General features: G+C 38.3%; 1 long non-coding RNA gene across 1 annotated transcript in view; it reads right to left on the reverse strand.

Annotated features, from left to right (window-relative positions):
* Positions 1-18,101, reverse strand: part of LOC135721661 (uncharacterized) — a 30,731-nt gene extending 12,630 nt beyond the window's left edge. Inside the window, exons 1-2 of the long non-coding RNA XR_010521537.2 lie at positions 17,858-18,101; positions 16,390-16,602 (exon numbers count right to left, since the gene is read on the reverse strand). This is a non-coding gene — a long non-coding RNA (uncharacterized lncRNA). The remainder of the gene's footprint in view (positions 1-16,389; positions 16,603-17,857) is intronic.
* Positions 18,102-19,628: the final 1,527 nt, after the last annotated feature.

Raw genomic sequence — 19,628 nt, forward strand, 5'->3', positions numbered from 1 at the left:
ATCTGATTAGACCATTAGCATCACGCTCAAAGATAACCAAAGAGTGCAAAGTGATATTGTGCTTTCTAAAAATATTCCCACAAGGGGAATATACAAAGAGAACAACATGGGGCCCAATACAGACCCCTGAGGGACACCACAGAAAAGAGAGGCAGCAGATGACGAAAATTCACCAAGGTGAACAGAAAAACTTCTGTCTGTCAGACATCATTGAAACCATTAAGGGCTATGTCCTTAATACCAACACACTGTTCAAGTCTAGATAAAAGAATAGAGTGGTTGACCATATCAAAGGCGCAGTCAAATCCAAAAGGATTAAAACAGCAGAGTTACCAGAATCTATAGTTAAAAGAAAATCATTAGAAACTCTTAAAAGAGCAGTTTCTGTACTGTGATTTTCATAAATACTTAATTCATCTAAAAATGTGTGTCAATACAAAATATGCACTATTTGATACCAATATGTATACCAATATGTATCTCTGATGTACTACAAATAAGCACTATTTGATACCAGTGTGTACCCTCTGATGTACTAATGGAAACTTTTTAGGTGCAAAGGTATACTTTTTAAAAGGGGACTGCACCAGTTAGGGACTTTTTAACAAAACACGGTATTCAACAAAAATGTGGTTACATACCAGAATGGAGCCCAGGGTTTAAAGAAGAGTGGCCAGATGGTTGGAACCAAGGGTTCTAGAAGACATCAAGTGAAAAGTATTGTTATTTTAGAGATGTAGCAAGTTATTTTGATTAAAAATTAAATGGACAAACATTTCTTTGGAATAACAAGCGCAGATGAATCATGCACAATAAGACTGAGAACATTAGGAAAGCAAATAGGTTTTATTTCACACTCTATAAACCTAATAAGATTTTAACTCTCTGAACAACACAGCAAACTGAAGGTAGCTCAGCAAAGCAATTACTACAAGTCAAATAATGGCCTTCGGAGGAACCACAGGTGTGCAATGCTGCAAGAGGGTGAGATAACAAAGTGGCACGACTCAGTAAGTAACTGACCTTGATTCCCATGATTGCAATGCATATCTACAGTGGAAACCATGGTAAGCGAAGTCTCAGGGTGTAAGATGTCATCTCAAAGGGTCTGAAAACAGATGGAGGGGTGTAAGGGGGGAACTGGCAGACAGACAGGGCTCAGGCTGTCACACATGCAGAGCTAAGTGACAGCCACCAGCGGGCAGGACCAATTGCTACAATATGGCATCTTGGCCCATGCCATCATGGGCAGCCTGGCAGGCTGTTCGTCCCAGGAGATGTGCATAGAAACTGAATGGTACTTTTTCTCCTCATTTTACCGTTTAAGCAACAACAAAATCATTGTGAATGCAAAATTACTACGGTAGGCAAATAAACCCCAGCTTCCTTTATAAACTGCAGAGTGACCCCTTGTGTATCCCATTTAATTATTTTGAGTAAACACAAAAGGAGACTTTAACAGATGTTGTGTTGTGTAGCAGGAGATATGAACGAGTGGAAGAAATTGACAAGCACAAAAATGAACACAAACAAAAACAAACCACGTAAATGTCTAACTACGAAAAATTAAAAAGTGGCTTATAGGTAAACATGAGATCGAATTGTATGCTTGTGATGCATTCATATGTGTATATGTAGGGATATATATATATATAAAATCACAGCAGCTGACAAAATTTAGACGCTGTATAATGAACCTGCCGATTCAGCGATATCCAGACATCAAAATAAATTTCCTGAAGCATGTCACATCTATGTATATTGAGTACAGTATGTACAAACATAATCTTGCGAGCAGATGTTTAATGTGTTTCAAGGCCCTGAAAACTGCCACATGGCTCAATTCTACTGATTAATGGCAGGCAGACGGTGTTTCGGTGATGCCTTGCGTCTACTTGTTTATTCGTCCTCTGCTTTCAGTCCACCTCATCCAGTACACAGCGACATGCGCTAAATTTACAGCGGACAGCATCCCACGAAGACACTATGCTAATGAGATCATTGAGGGAAACTCCCACACGGTTCATCTTCAGTTTTAATCAGCCCAGCAACCGTCATACTATCAGCGTGTGACTTCTACCTCACTGCTTTACCCTAAAATAAACAAGCTGGAGAGAGGTTGGAAAATAGATAGATGGATGATGACGCTTCGCACATTACAGGGTGGAAACCGCCGTCCAACTAACAATAATAAGATTGCGGTCGTGACAGCGATGTCCTGACATAATCAGATGCAGGGAATCGAGTCTTACGGTTTATAATAATAATAAAAAAACACATGCTAGTCATTAGAATCACTGAATCATTCATTAAATTCAGAGTGATTCCTGAGCGCTTATTAAGGTCTTATCAATTCAGCATATGCTCACGGGTGCTGTCTTAGTTGACGGGGGCTTAGAGATGGTCACTCAGTATGCAGCGCTGAAGTTAATGCTAAGTCTGTTGCCTTTTAGTCCACGGCTCAGCCATCGATCCCAGCGTCACTGAACCTTTGTCTGGGCAGCCTGAGACATAAATCAAGGTCTGGCTACAGAATGTCTCTTCGGAGGAAAAGGAGAGAGAGGAACCGCAGAGCTTAAACTAGGAGTAAAACAAACGGACCATGAGTTTGTTTGGTTTATTTTAATACAACTATTCACACTGAATGACAAAATTAGTCTGAACAAAACTGTCAAGAGCATGTCCTTATAATTCGCTTCAATATATAAAGAATTTTTATTTTGCTTATAGAAAAGGAGGTCTACAATGAAGGTCTCTAATGGCGCTTTTCCATCGCATAGTACCCCACGGTTTGGGTCAGGTCAGCTTACTTTTGTGAGCTTTTCCACTGGGTGCAATACGTAGTACCCAATACTTTTTTTGTACCACCTCGGTCGGGGTTCCAAGCGATTTGAGCTGATACCAAAACGTGAAGCGAAAACACTGTAGATCACTGATTGTTCTGAGAGAATCGTCACTACCAGTGTCATCGCTACAATGTAAAAGATTAGCTTTCCCTTCATGCTAGCTTGCGCTGTCTCGAGTAAACCTGTTGTAATCTGTGCTTTGCTGTAAGTTCCCAGACTCCCTTTAAGTGATGAAAAACATCCAAAGGTTGTGAATCAGGAACACCATAACAGTTTTTTTCCTGACTTGCAGTTTGTGGCAACGCACACGTCTACATACATGCTTAAATGCAACTTAAATGAGGCTCTGCGAAGCGCGTCGACCGACGCCATGGGTGTTTGTACAGAAACTGTCATGTGACACAGAAGTAGTGATAAAAGTTATGTGAAAACATCTATTTGTGGTGGTCAATTTTAATTTTGTGGGAAATAAATGAATGTATGGGAGTACAAAAACGCTCTCACTTGTATGATGTCACAGCAGTAGGAAGCGCAAATATAACGACACGCCTATGATCCCTCCCACTGCTAACCAAGCCAAAGGGAATATACACTTTTAAAGCACAACTTCTCATCTAGATCCGGCCCAGGGCGACCTAACGTAAATGCGTAGTGACGTAGGGAGGTCACGTGTTACATATATGAAACGCACATTTGCGGACCATTGTAAATAATAAACTGACACAAAGACATTAATTAGTATCAGTTGACATACAACAATGTAGGAACGGTCCTCTTTCAACACACTCGTAAACACTGGGGCGGAGTTTCGCGTTCGTCCTCTGTGACCTCTTGACGTCATGATGTATTGCGTGGGGTCACGTTGGCGCATCACGACTGGATCTAAACGAGAAGTTGTGCTTTAAAAGTGTATATTTGTTATTTTTATAGTCAAAAATGACAATCGTTTTGCTAGATAAGACCCTTATTCCTCGTTTGGGATCGTTTAGAGTCCTTTGAAACTCTGTTGAAAAAAACGGTTACGTGTTGATTTAAGTGTTAATTGTTGGTGTCTATTAAAGTCCATTAAAATGAGAAAAATCCTGCAATGTTTTCCTCAAAAAACATAATTTCTTCTCTACTGAACAAAGAAAGACATCAACATTTTGGATGACATGGTGGTGAGTAAATTATCTGGATTTTTCTTTTAAGAAAATGGAATATTCCTTTAAAACCTAGAAGATATTTTGATAAATGATGGTAACCACACAGCTGGCAGCACCCACTGACTTCCATAGTAGGAAAAACAAATACTATGGAAGTCCATAGGTACCGTCAACTGTGTGCTTACAATCATTTATCAAAACATCTTCTTTTGTGTTCAACAAAAAAAAGAAACGTATAGAGGTTTCAAACAACATGAGGATAAGGAAATGATGGGAGATTTTCATTTTTTGTTGAACTATCCCTTTAATTTGTCTCAATTTACATTTATACATTTGGCATACACTTCTTACTTACAGTGAAGGTTTGCAATTAATTGAAATAAAGTAACGTTACTGTATTTTTACCGCAATACAGTAGAAACAACACAGACTGCATTACTGTAATGAGAATACATCATTGAGGATCCATACAAATGGAATAATGTTAAAATGACATTACTAATGACAATAGTAAAATATTAAAGACAAAGCTCATAATGAACTCTATTTTTAATTTGTTCTGCTCACATATAAATATCTTATGCATTCTTCTGTTCAGTTCTAAATCTTGGATTAGCTGGCATGACCACAAACATCCACAATAGTAGTAGAGACTCTGATAAGTGCTGCTGGATCACACTTCACTCGCATTGTTTCCCACGAAACCCAAAGCTTTATCTCCAGGGCGCCATCCGCAACACGACTCACCATTGCTGAAGCTCCAGGAGCTATAAAATCACCATTATGGCACAAGTTGAGCTGATAGGAAATTCATTTCAGAAGCACATTAAGTTGGAATGGTATTCGTGCGTTCCCTCCTCCCCGACCCCCTTACTGGTTATCTTCAGCTTTGCTCAGTAGGAAACTCATTAGCTTCTTGTGCTGGGCATGGAAATAAAATTCTGGCATACTTTGTCTCCATTTCTGAGAAAATTAATTAGAGCGAACAGACACCACTGCCAACGTGCCAGCCTGGATTTCGACAGTTGCTCTTTTTTTCTGCGTGTATCATTATTTCCTGCTGTTGTCGTCGGTTTAGATATGCTCTGTGCGTCTAAGCGATTGTGGTATCGATCCACTCGGCCCTGTTAAAAAAGTTTGGATTAAATTCACTTGTCTCTGTGTTTGTCGGTCACGCTGTTAAAAAATACTGTTTACTGTGTGAGGGGAGACGCCAGTATTGGATTTTAGCGTCTTTCTTACCATATTGGCCTATTTACACGAAGCGCACGCTCCATCTCTATAACACACGCCGCAGAAAATTACACGGGATATCTTGGATCTTTTGTTTGTTTATTTATTTATTTATAGGCGTCGAGCTTGCAGAGCTACACAAATTGTGCTACACCTTATCTCTTTGGTTTGTAATATTCCTTACTGGATACCCCAGCTCTATCTGCGGACGCAATACATGTTTTCCCCGTATCGCTGAAACTGATCGCGTTCCCTCCCTTCTCCAAGTATGTGTGTGTGCGTTTGGTACTAGATAAGACAGGCTCCTTCACTAAAGCACAACAATGTGGCAGCGAGTTCATAAGAGTTCATGAGAGAAGTAGCGATGGCTGATTTTGGAACAGATTGTTCTTTTGAGTCGGTTGATGCGGTCCACGAAACCGGTCTGAATGATTTGTTCAAGAATCAGACTACTGTATACTGTATGAGTTTTTAAATTACTGACTAAGTGTTCCAAAAAAGCAATTTTTGGACTAATATCTCACTGGAAGGTTCAATAAATACTGTATAGCTAGTGTATAACATCAACGTGTCTGGAGTATGGAATATATCAGTGGCGGGCCGTGCATTTCACACCTATAGGCCTTCAGTGGTATCCTACATGAATTAATCCATCTCGTAATCAGAGGTGTAAAGAGTAGCTGAAAGCTATACTTGAGTAAAAGTACAAATTCCTTACTGTAAAAATTACTCCACTACAAGTTACAAGTCACCAATTTAAATACGACTTGAGTAAAAGTATTAAAGTAACCCAATTTAAAAGTACTCAAGTATTTTTACTCGTACTGAATGTTGGCTCAAAGATGCACTAGTCCTCAACACAAAGAGACATTGTAGGTCTGGGCAGTGAAAACTAAAAAAAGTTTATTTATGAGGTTTTATTTCCTAATATAGAAAAGAAATCAAACACCTCAAAATTTTGACCCGGCAGAACAAACACAGATTAAACATAGTCATAGTCTTTTGACTAAAATTTTATTTAGTTTTAGTCATATTTTTATCATCTGAATTGATTTAGTTTTAGTCTAATTTTATTCAACTAAATGCCATGAGATTTTAGTCTAGAAATCTACATAAAATTTAATTTAAACCCATTTAATTTTAGTCTAGTGTCATTGTGTACTTGAATGTGCCATGCTGAAAAAAAATATAGTCTAACTTTGTGATATAAATATATGGTAACACTTTACAATAAGGTTCATTAGTTAACATTAGTTAGCTACATTAGTTAACATGAACTAATAATGAACTGCACTTATACAGCATTTATTCATCTTTGTTAATGTTAATTTCAACAATTACTAATACTTTATTAAAATCTTGTGAACATTAGTTAATGCACTCTGAACTAACATGAACAAACAATTAAAGCTTAATTTTTTATTAACTAACATTAACAAAGATGAATAAATAATGTAACAAATGTATTGCTCATGGTTTGTTCAAGTTGGTTAATACATTAACTACTGTTAACTAATGAACCTTATTGTAAAGTGTTACCAAATATTCTTATATAGGCCTATCCTAAAAAAGATATAATTTTAATATTAAAAATTAATATTATAAAATTCCAGTAAACTAAAATTACACTAACAGAAATATGATAATGCATATTAAAAACGTGAAGTTATTCATTTGAAAGATTAATTGTAAACACATGTAGTACGTAACACCACTATCTCACATTAAGTGCACTACATTTATTCCGTCATGCATCCCTCTTTACAGTAAATACATTACAGCATACTTGATTAAATGTGAGGACAGTGAAATTGTACACTTATTATCAATCTTATAATGTACTTGAGTTACTCGGGCAATCAGTACAGGACCTCGCTGGTTTATTTTGGCTTATATTCATATATCATACGATTGCTCTGCGCATCGCCAAATGAAGTCCCTCAGTTGTGTGTGTGCGTGTGTCGCGTTTTTATTTGACGAATAAACAATGTAGCGAGTAACGTTAAGTGTCATTTCAAATGTAGTGGAGTAAAGAGTACAAATACCCAGTCAAAAATGTAATTGAGAAGAGAGTAAAAGTTGCCTATATTTTTGATACTCAGTACAAGTACAAAGTAGCCCAAAAAAAACTTAAGTACAGTAACGAAGTACATTTACTCAAGTACTTTACACCTCTGCTCGTAATACTAACATTATGACGTCAGGGCAATCGAAACACATCAACCATTGAAGGGATAGTTCGGCCAAAAATGATATTAAACCCATGATTTACTCACCCCCAAGCTGTCCGAGTTGCATATGTCCATCGTTTTTCAGACAAACACGGGGGCACAGAGCCGCAGCAGAGTAGCCTCCGTAGGCTGCGTAAGATCTCATCCTGAATGCGGACGCGACTAAGATGGCGTAATAAATATACACTTGTCATGATGGCGGCGGATGAACCCAAACGCAGACAGAAGTAGGATAACACTGATATTTTATTTAGACAAAAAAAAAAAAAACTCACGATGGGGCAAAACCGACATGAAACAAGATATACAAAAAAAAACACTGACAGGACTAGATTAAACTATATTAGACACTACACAATGAACTGGACAAAACTAGACCAAACCTGAATACCATTAAACAGTAAACGTGACTAAACTTGATGTGAACAACTGGAACAGGACAGGAACAAAGCAGTAAGATCACATACAGAACAAAAAGCACAAGGACTTTAAAGTAACACTATGTAGTTTCCATGTAAAAATGACTTACAGCTCCCCCATGTGGTTGAAAAGCGCAACAGTGCCTGGTATGAGACACTCTTATGAAGGCAAGGGGAGGGGTGGGGCTGTGTGCTCTACCCTCCACCGCCACTTTCAGAGTGTGCTTGTAGCAGCTAGGAGGCTGCTCAGGTTGCCGCAACAGTACAATTTGTCCAGTTAAAAGTTGTTCTATCACTGAAATAATTTTAGAGACATTATTTAAAGGTAAAAAAACTACATAGTGTTGCTTTAAATAGAGAGAACTAATGAGAAAACAGGTGAAAATTATAACAAGCAAGGAAGTGGGTAAAAAGTGACGAGACACTGGATATACGTGGTCTAATATAAACAATACTGAGACCACGCATTCCCCACACAAAGTATTGTACTGTCAGGACGCTACCAACATGACTAGATATAATACAAAACAAGATTCGGGCAGGATCCTGACAACACTACTGGAAGCAGCGCAACCAAGAGAAAAGCCATAAAATGAAGATAATAGACTATTATGGGATTAATTTAATATAAATTCATGAAAAAAAATATTAAAGGGGACATTTCACAGGACTTTTTTTAAGATGTCAAATAAACGTTTGTGTCTCCAGAGTACGTATGTGTAGTTCTAGCTCAAAATATTATATAGATAATATATGCATGTTAAAATTGCCACTTTGTAGGCGTGAGATAAAATGTGCCGATTTTGGGTGCGTCATTTTAAATGCAAATGAGCTGATCTCTCTGCACTAAATGGCAGTGCCGTGGTTAGATAGTGCAGATTAAGGGGCGGTATTATCCCCTTCTGACATCACTTGGGGAGCCAAATTTAAATGACCTATTTTTACACATGCTCGCAGAGAATGGTTTACCAAAACTAAGTTACTGGGTTGTTCTTTTTCACATTTTCTAGGTTAATAGAAGCAATGGGGACAAAATTATAGCACTTAAACATTGAAAAAGTCAGATTTTCATGATATGTTCCCTTTTAAATGTAAATCACTGATTAAATGTTGGCTTTGCTGGCCCTGATGGCCTACCACTGGAATATACTGTATACACTGTCAGAAAAATTGGTCTAAAATGGTCTAAAGGTATCACTGGGGTAGTACCCACTTTATATGAAACATTAAGGTACAGATATTTATACATTTGGTACCAATATGTACCTTTGAGGTAGTAGTATGCACTTTTTGCTAGCGATATGTACCTCTAAAGGTACTAATATAAACTCTTTAAGTGCAAAGGTGTATTATTTTATCCTTTTTATCCTTTATTTATTTTAACCTTTTTTTATTCTCTGACAGTGTACAGACTTTATGTGCTCCTGTATTGATTCCCTGGGGGTCACACATACTGATGAAAAATATACACTCTAAAAAATGGTGCTAAATAGTAGTAAAAGCTTGTGATCATTGGGAACCATTTTTAAAGCATCTATGAAGAACCTATAAAGAACCATCCGGGGGTCCTATAGCACCACTATAGCGCCAAAAATGGTTCTATATAGCACAATATGGTTCTACACAGGTGCTACAAATGTGCTACATAGGTGCTATAAGGCACCTTAAATGATTCCCCTACAGTATGATTACGAGCCAGTGAACCACTTTTAGTGCTATTTAGCACCATTTCTTTTAGAGTGCACAGATTGAATGGACTGTAAGTGGCTTTGGATAAAAGCGTTTGCCAGATGTGTATATGTAAATGTTTATAGAGAAAATCCTGGGAGGGGCTTGCAGGTGCTTCACCAATTCCAGAAAAAGACCATGGCACACCCAAACTTTTAATATTCTGGAAGCAGTTATATACAGGCTGTATTGTAACAAATAGATGAGTTAATTTAAAAAGAGAAAGACAAAAAAATTATAAAAAAATGTAAAGGTAATATAAAACGCATTTGCTTAAAAAAGAACGAACTCTCCATTAAAAGTGCTTCTGAATTGGTGTTTCTTATGGACCATATATAGATAAAAGTGCTTTATAATGCTTTTTAAAGAAATAAAATAAAAAGTATTACAGACCCCGCACAAATGACCTGGCGTCCCCTCTGCACTCGCATTTAAAGTTCTCTAGCGCCGCCCCTGGAGAACATATACATACCCTTTACATTACTGCCTCCATTTCTCCTTATCGTTGTCCTCTTTTCTCACTTTGATTGAGGGCGGAGTGGGTTATTGAACTCTGGGTAGAATACTAGAGGGACTTGGCGCTCTTATGTAGGAGAGGTGATTGGGAGGTGTTTTTTTTAGCCGGAGCGGGTCGAGAAAAGCAGCATCTTGGTGATATAAAACATTGATCAGCATTGATTTTGTGTGTCTGCAAGCGCACGGCCTTCTTTGTCTCTCTCCTCTCACCTCCTTCTTCCTGCGTTTCGTGCTAAGCTATGAGCCGATGTTTACTCCCGGCTTTCTTAGTGGGCGGCATTTTTATCCGAACAGAAGACGGTGGAAAATCCATACGATAGATAAATAGAAAAAAAATGTAACCTTCTCGGGGACTGAAGGAAGACGAGGGAACCGGTCGAGGGACAAAGGGAGGGGAGAAAATGGAATGGGTCCATTTTCTGCCCTGCGCCACGAGGCGTGCAGGTGTCCACTTAGTGCTGGTGTGTAATTCATCCTGAAGAATATACGAGTTCAATCGACACCGTCCTAAACTAGACATTAATCAAAACAGAACTTCTGAGGCTAAAAACAGGTTTTACAGTCTTGGTGCTGTGGCAACATTTCAAACGTTATAAAGTTGACTGGGACTCGTCAAACAAAACTTTTTAAATAAAGATTTCTTCCCCCAACAAGCACTAAATTTTAGAGTCAACATAAAACAGCATTACAACACAGTTTACCTGTAATCTAATATATTTCTGTGTGTGCTACATACCAAATTAGAGACCAAGAACTTATAGGTTATGGCAACCAGCTGATTAATAATAAGGATCTGTGACAGCCAAAAATAAAATGTGCAAATTATAATACTTTATAATTTACATTTATTTTATGCATTTGGCAGACAATTTTGTCTAAAGTGACTTACAGTGTACATTTCATCAGTAGGGGTGCGTGGGGCAAAAACTAACACGGGGTTAGTTGTAACATGGACTGTTTACATTGATGCACAAGGTTGAGCGTTTTGTTTTTCCGGGTTTTTTTCACACTGGCAAAAGATGATCTCCTGCAAATTATTGGAAATGTATAATGTTTTTCCAGAGAGTTATTGTTGAACGAGTGTTTTGGTGGCATGTAAGTAAATTTTTTCATCATATGTTTTTTTTTTCGGTTTCTAAGTTGGGTGTGTAAGATACCAAATCCAATGCTATGTCATTTTAATCAGTGTCTTGTTGACTAAAACAAAGCATCGTTTTGAAATATGTCTGCAGCTCTTAGCAACTTTTTGGTGGGCTTGAAAATATTTTGACCCAGCGGGGTTAATTGTAACGCTGTGTTACAACTAACCCCTCAGCACTTACGATATGAAAACCGCTAACGTTAGCGTAATTCTTGCTGTTGTTTTAAATAGGCTACACATGAATGATTGCTTGCTGTCAACAAAATAAATGTGTCTGTCTAAAATCGTGTGTCAAATTAATTTTTTTTTCATATTTTTAATATTGATTGAATAAGGTCACGTCAAAGATTAAAATCATAATAAAATGAATGGCTAAACTCAGACTTTGATGCTCATTATCTCAGAATTTGATTTTTGAAACTGTAGTATGGTTATTACAGACTGCGTCACATATAAAAAAAAAAAATCATAATTGTGCTGCTTTTTCTCACATATTTAGACATTTGTATCCATTTATTATTGAACTATTGTTAAAAAAGGGCTAGATGAATGAATACAGTGTGGATACCGGTCTATTTTAGACAGATATATAAACAAAATCCACTACAAGTATATAGACAAAATAGTACTGAAATATTTAACTTAATTTTTAGCAAGTGTTACAACTAAGGGGTAAGTTGTAACGTTTGCACTTCTGTCACGTTTGGTGTAATTGTCCAAGAATGTTAAGTACTAGAAACAAACTTTAAATGTTCATTTGTAGCAGAGATGTGTGTGTTGCTTGTGTAAAAATATAGTTAATCAAACTCAATTTATTTTTGAATGATTAAGCCGAAACCAAAAAGCTCTCCCCTATGCCATAAAACCCATGACCTTTTTTTTTTGCAACATTTTTTAAATAATGTACACGGAAGAATCATGCATTCACAATAAGATCAGTAGTGTGATTGGCTACTAACTTTAAACACTTCCTTCTGTGAGTGCATGTTACAAGTTCTAGCCATGCTTTGCATTCTTAGACCGCAAGAGTTGTATTACTCATTCCTGCAGAGCTATTAAACCCTATGCCCTGGATTTTCTCCTGGAGGTTCAAGCACCAGCGGTCCAGCGTTGTGGGAGTCTGTGGAGGCATTAGCGTCTTGCCGCAGAGCTTGGATGTCTGGCTTTAGGTCCCCGACCGCTTACTGGTGAGGCATGGAGGCCACAGTGCTGAAAATCCCATCAAGCCACAGTTCCAGGTCCTCGCGCAAGAAAGATGAAGCACGCTGGCTCATCAGGGGACACGGCCAAGCCCTGATGCCTCTTCTCGTGTGCCCATTCCAAAACTCGCACTCGCTCTTTCTGCCCCTTTTTCTCATACACTTCCCTTTAGGGAGTGTGTTGCAAGGCCAACAAGCCGGAACCCCATGCACTGGCCATAGGGGCTGTCGCTCGCTTGTTGAATAAAGGAGCTGACTGTCTGATTGATAGACCCTCACCAGTCTATGCCCCTCGCACGTTTCCTGGTTCACTGCCTTAAATAAGAACCCTTCGTCGGGCAGCCTGGTTTCAGCGTTCGTTAAATCTGGCGCTTGATGGATGGCACCAATTTTCTGCCGAACCCAGATGAGGCACCTATGCATGGCCCCTTCCCTTTTTTCCTCAGGTAAATCCCAGGCGTCCGGCAAACTGGAGTATCCTAAAACGGTATCAATCATAACAAAGGCCACTCTGCCACAGCACGATGTTTCAATTATACCTCTCCGCTCCCTCTCGGCCCCATCACCCGGTCCTGACATCCCCATCGTGCCCCGCGGCCGAAAGAGGAAAGCTTTCCGTCTCCTCGGCAACAGAAGCGTCTTTATCTCTTTTAATTCATTTTAGGGTTATTTATAAGCAAGTCTATCGTCCCCCTAAGGGCTGCACCAACCCCAGAGCTGACAGATGCTGCCAAAGCCCAAGTAAGCTGCTCTCGCCTGCTGGTACGGCGCTCGGTTCGAAAGGTATCGTCTGGAGCCCACTGAGCCCTGAGCTTTGTCTGTCTGGCACAACAGGAGACGGACGGGTGAAAAAAGTTAAGCAGGTGCAAGCCCAGAGTCTCTGGTGTGTCAGGGTCATTTGTTACCCAGCGAGGACAGACACGTTCCCCTCAGACATGGCTTGGGCAGATGGGAGGTCACTCTTGCGATGACGGAAACCAAAAGGGGTTGTAGCAGCATTTGGATGGCTCTGCGAGCGGGGATGTGCAAAATGACATTTTCAAAACTTGACCAAATGGTATTAAGGGTTATGCGTATGGCTTATGTGCAATAAAGCTGGTTTTAGGTTCACACAGAACAGGTGTCTTAAAGAGCATTTTTAAATGCATTCAAGCGTTCAAAGCAAGAAAGACGAACCTCAGTGGAATGGAACAGAATGCAGGGGTCTATTAATACTTATTTTAAATTAGCATGCCATTAAATTAAATGCTTGTGGTGAAGCGACCAAAAAACAATATGGATTTAAAGAAAATGAATTTTCTAATTGAAAACTGCCTAAAAGAATGCAAACAACTATTCCATAACTATTATGCTATAACATAACTATTGTGCTGCCTTTCCATAGTACATGACAAACAACGACCGAAAAACCAGAAGTCATTCATTCCCTATGGAGAGTCACAAATGGGTTGCGTTAGGTGACAATCATCAGATGCGGATGCGTAATTTTTTTTATCCGTTTTGAACATTGGATCCGCTAAAATGTATTGCTTTATTGGTAAAACTTGAATCCTTTGAAAACTAACTATTTATTTAATATTTACAAATTGTTTTTTTTTTAATCTTAGTCTTTGTCACGTGGGTGATTCTCACGAAATCCAGACCTGGAAGGTGTTCAGCATCAGATTTTTTTAATAAGCCCTTGAAGCCAATTTTTTTGCACATATAAGATTAAGGTCTGAACTTACTATAACCATTATTTTTAAGAGGATTTAAAACATATGTCCTAAAGAATTATTGACATTTTTTAGATTATCATTATCAAAAATTATCATTACCACAACGTGATATTACATTAATTATATCCACTTACAAACTCATGTTGCATAATGAGACCTAAAAAGTTGTCTAGGTACTACGACAAACAAAATTTCAACTTTTATCTGGAGAGAAAAATAAGAACTGTTATCTGGTAGCCATCTTGAGTGTCACAGTCAATTATGTCCCTTCCATTTCTTTGGAAAATGTTAGTTCCTTGAGGGCTTAAACAATAATTGAAAATTGTTGCGGAGGATGAGAAAATTGGTTTTGGACACATTTATATTCCTTCTTATTGTCTCTACATTTACCAGTGATCACCAAATACCACATGTTTCTTTACTGTAAATGTTTATAGTATAACGTGCACTGAAGCTTTTTATTTTTTAGATTTTTTAATTATAAATATTTCCATGTCAAAGAACCCAAATCCAGTCATGGACACGTTGCGGTAATGAAAATGTTCCCCTTAAATGTGGAAAAACAACAAAATTGGTTTGTATGATGTCATGTAAAATCATGTGCAAAATAGTACATGAAGAGATGTTTTTAACTGTATGCATTTTATTTTTATACTCTTACTTTGCATTTACTTTTTTTATCAAAATGTTTCATGACACCTCATAAGTCTAATTTCGCAAGAATCACCCATATATGCATAGCTGTTTATTGTTTTATTTATTTATTTAATCCACTATAGTGAATATTCGTAGAATAGGCTCTTGCGCTAGAATACGCTTCTCTCGCACGTTGGTACGAATTTACGATTAAACTGAAATTTCACGACGATTGCCAATATAAGGGGGCGAACTCCAACAGTCTTGTCCAAATGTCATGTACAGTGGAAAGGCGGCTTTAGACTCTTAAAGAGCACTTTTATTGTCCGATTCACATTTTTTAATTTCCTTTGGTGTGTAAGTGTGTATAAGTACACGTTAATGATATGCAAAAGGTACAAAATCCCAAAGTAAAGGATGACGCGAGTTATCGTCTCCAACATAAATCTCTTTTCTTGGACTTACAACAAAGACATGGATTGTAGCAACAGTTTACTTCCTGGGATTGGTGATGTAGACACGACAGACATTAACATAATTCCTCCCGCTTCAGACTCACAGCCTGTAAGTAACTCATGTCAGCATTACATTGTGACCGAATCTTTCAAACATGGTAAGGAGCGTCACATTTCCGGCTGACGTCAAAGGTATTCAGACCAATCACAACGAACAGATTAGCTGGCCAATCAGGGACACAGAACTTTTTAAGTCTGTGTGTTTCAGGAAGAGAGTGAAATCTGGAGCTACAAAAATGTACAGTATGTGGAAAATAATGTGTTTTTTAACCATAAAGCATGTGAACACATTGTATTATTCCAAATACACAAAATAACATTGTTTTAGCAATGAAATAGGTGCTCTTTAAAAATAAAGGATGCCATAGAAGAACCATTTTTGGTTCCCCAATGAAGGATTAGAATAAGGTTTTATATGGAACCACTTACCAGGACAAATAACTTTTTAGGAACCATTACTTTTAAGACTAATAAAAATGGCACTAAAAATTTAATTTTTTTCTAGTCTAGTCTTTGTAAATAAGTCGGTTTATTAAATAAACTAGTCAGTAGTTTGTTTAATATTGTGCAACATTCATAGCTTAAAGATGAAAAAACTACACCTAACTTATGAGGAGCAGACTTTGCAAAATAATACTCCATCAGTAAAACTGTGCCTCCAGTTATTATGAGAAATTAAATGCTCCCTACCAACCATCTGCATGCTCCTGAAAATTAATACAAAAAATATGGATGTTTATTTAGATGATTTATATCCACCATCATAAATAAAACGAAATGTTATTCATTCAATCGAATAAATTCCACCTTTATATCAATGTAATTTTGAATGTCATCAAATTACATAATTAATAAAACAGTCCGTCATCTTTCTCCATTGCTCCTCGGGCTAATCAATGTCACGTTCAATAAGTGCACATTTATGACATTTTAAAAGTTTCAGCTTCAGAAACTACAGCTAATTTGTCTCCATCTCCCCATTTCTTAAAGACACTGAATTTGAGAGGCATCAGAGTTGGTGAAGACTTTAACTTCGGCACAGTTCATAAAGTTTGACATTACCCAAGGTCAAGTAGCACTCGGAGCAGCCCGGATCCTGTTTCGAGCTGTAATCCCCTCCTTCCGTCGCTCGGTTTCAAAGCTGGAGCGCTGGGCAGGGTCAGACGGTCCGTCAGGACAGCTGGGTCTTCAGACTGGAACGATCCACTGCAGAGATCCTGCCCATTACCAGTCTCATTAAATAGCTTCGTCTTTATTATCTCCCTCTGGCCACAGCTATTGATTAAAAATTCAAAATGAAGCGAGATTAGATCGATGCACCTCTCCTTAAATCATCAACTCATATGACCAGAACTTCACTTAACACACCTTTAACACAAGGCCTTAAAGAGCATCTCAGGGATCTCAAAGATGCTAAATGTGGTCACAGGGGATTGTCATCTGTACTTATGCAGAAGGGAAAATCTATTAAAAGCATGCTTTTAACCATACATTAGCTCTGGTCTTATTTCTGACAAGACACTGTATATGAAAATAGTTTTGTAAGGTCAACGAGTTGCTCTTATAAAGAATTTTCACACGTGAGTTATTTAATGTACTGTTTAACACAATAAACTTGAAGGTAGCAATATTCAATTACTATTGAGCTGGACATATAAGTTTTTTTTACAATATTCTGATATTTGTAATGGGTGCAACATAAAGTAATTTAATTTGAAAATGTTTGTTAAAATCTATAACAGCATAGTGCCTCATGTGGAAACACCCTTAAGAAAATTAACCATGGTTTTGCTAAAAAAAAAAATGGTACTAGTTACCACATATTAACCATGGCTTTGCTACAGTAACTATAGCTTAACTATGGTTTCTGTATGTTTCTGTATAGTGGATTTACAAAAGGTAATCAATATGCAAATAAACAAGGTTACTACTATAATAAAACCATGGTTGATTTTGTTAAAGCTAGACAAAATAATTGTTAATGTCAACATGATGTGGCAACCTATTGTATTTCCATAACGTGACATATTAACTTAAAATGTCAGTTGTGACGTCATGTTAACATTAAGGTCATTTAAGATCTGCATTAACATTAGATGGGAAAATAAACATGACGACACAACATATATTATTATTCACACACCACTGCCGCAAATACCGACAGCGAGGCGTATGACATCAAAGTACCGCGAGAGCAATTCGTAAGCATACGTAGCAATCTACTCGTGAATCAATCTCGCGGTACTTCGATGTCACACGCCAGTCGACGTTTCACACTCATTCACGAAAACTAAACAATAATTCTGCGTTATGAAATTGCGGATATTAATGGTAGTATATCCTCCATATTTCCTTTTCTTAACAGAAACTGGAAAAAATATTATTTTCAAACCAGAGACCAAAGCTTTGAAGGCCAAATGGCCGTCGGACCGGCCATCACACAATCTGGTTCCATTCTCATATCGTACATTTCAACACGACAAGTGGACTTTTGGACATCTAATGATTGGTTTCTCACAGGAAAGCTCACCGACGGATGGAGAGGGGGCGCAGCCAGATGCACACCTGGGAACGACGTGGATGGGTTTGATTCACCCTGGCACACAAACAGAACAACTGGCGGGCTTCTTCTGCAGATGGGCATGCAGGTGGGCATAAAGCAGGGCAGGAGGGAGCGCAGAGGGCGTCTGCCAGGTTTGTGTCGTCCTTGTAGCTCAGACTAGGTGCATTTCTTTTTTCCAGTTGATCACATCTGGGCCGAAGTCAAATATGTACCAAAGTGAATCTGCACTGCCCTCTACAGGAACCTGGCGTGAGTGTGTGCAAATGCCAAACAACTTCATCGCGCTATCTATATTAAATACATATATATATTTATCCACCTCAACATGAGGCTCACCTAAACTTAAAGGTAATTTACTTAGTGCCCTGGCAAACGAATCCATTTATAGCAGATGAAATGAAACGATTGCGCAGTTGGGGTGAATGTTGAACAGATTTCGTCGAACAGGTCATTCCATCAAGCAAGCAGTGGAACGAGGACGTCAATTGGGTCTAAATGAGAACAGCCGCGTTCTTTGTTGTTTTTGGGCACGAGCGCGTGCTTACTCATAATGTGTCAACATGAGTCATCGAACTTCTGCTGCTATAAACAACAGCAACGAAACAACAAAACTATTGATCTGAGAGGAACTATGTAAATCACAGCATTAACGTAGCCACAACGTAGCGCGTCCGTAGATCTGTTAAGCCTCATTTCAGACAGTATGCCATCTTAATCCCGATCACTTTGCAAATAAAAAAAAACTATATCATTGTAAACTGGCAAAGAAACAGCATTGATTTCTTAGGAATGGAATACAGACAGCTAATCGATGCATGTGTGTGTCTTCTGCACAGGCCGTGAGTACAAATCAATGTCAGGGGAGGCGTCATTGACAGGCAAAGTAAACCTGCATTAAAGCACAGTTAGTGACCCGGTAGCGGCAACATTTTAGAAAGCGTGTATGTTGTCCAAATATGCCACAGCTTTCACAGGCCTGTTTGCTTTTGTGGTGACATTTTTATTCTTTTAACTGCAGGGGGATTTGCTTTTTACCCATCAGGTTCTGATAAACGTTTAATCTAATGAGAGTCATTGACATGCTTATGAAACCAGGCAAAATTTTCAGAGGTGGATCAAGAATAAAACAAAAAACACTTTAAAATCAAACAAATCAAACTACTATTTCAGAAAAAACTGCGTTTTACATTCCTAATGTGTTTCTGTGTTGTAATTCTTGGCCCAAACATATTAATGCCAGGCCACCCTTGGTCTTTGCCCTTTCCTGCTCATCAAATCGCTGCTCCACCTCTGTCCCAAACTCAACTAAATGATTTATTGATCCAGGGCAACCTCCATATAACCTGTAAATTACCTCAACACCATGTCATTATCTACCAATGATGAGCAGGGCCGAAAAAACCAAGATGCCGCCTCTCGGCGGAGACTTCATTCAATGCCGGACCCAAGTCTGATTCAAACTTTGATCAGGCTTAACCTGCTTTGCAATAATTACTATTCCTGTGAGGGCCTAGATGAGGTTGGAGGTTCAATGAATCCATGGACCCATGACCACCCTGTCTGAAAGCCTTGTTTGAACTTAACGAAGAGTTGAAGCCCAATTCGTCAGTGAGATAAATGAGATGGACCCAGCAAACCGGCACTCGGGTTTTCTCCGCACCAGCAAACGCTGGACGATGGTTTCCTGACAAAAATATATATTGTTACTTGATAGTGGACAGCTTAACTATTTATCACA

The sequence above is a fragment of the Paramisgurnus dabryanus genome, chromosome 18 (assembly GCF_030506205.2).
Source record: "Paramisgurnus dabryanus chromosome 18, PD_genome_1.1, whole genome shotgun sequence".
In the NCBI taxonomy this organism is placed as follows: Eukaryota; Metazoa; Chordata; class Actinopteri; order Cypriniformes; family Cobitidae; genus Paramisgurnus; species Paramisgurnus dabryanus.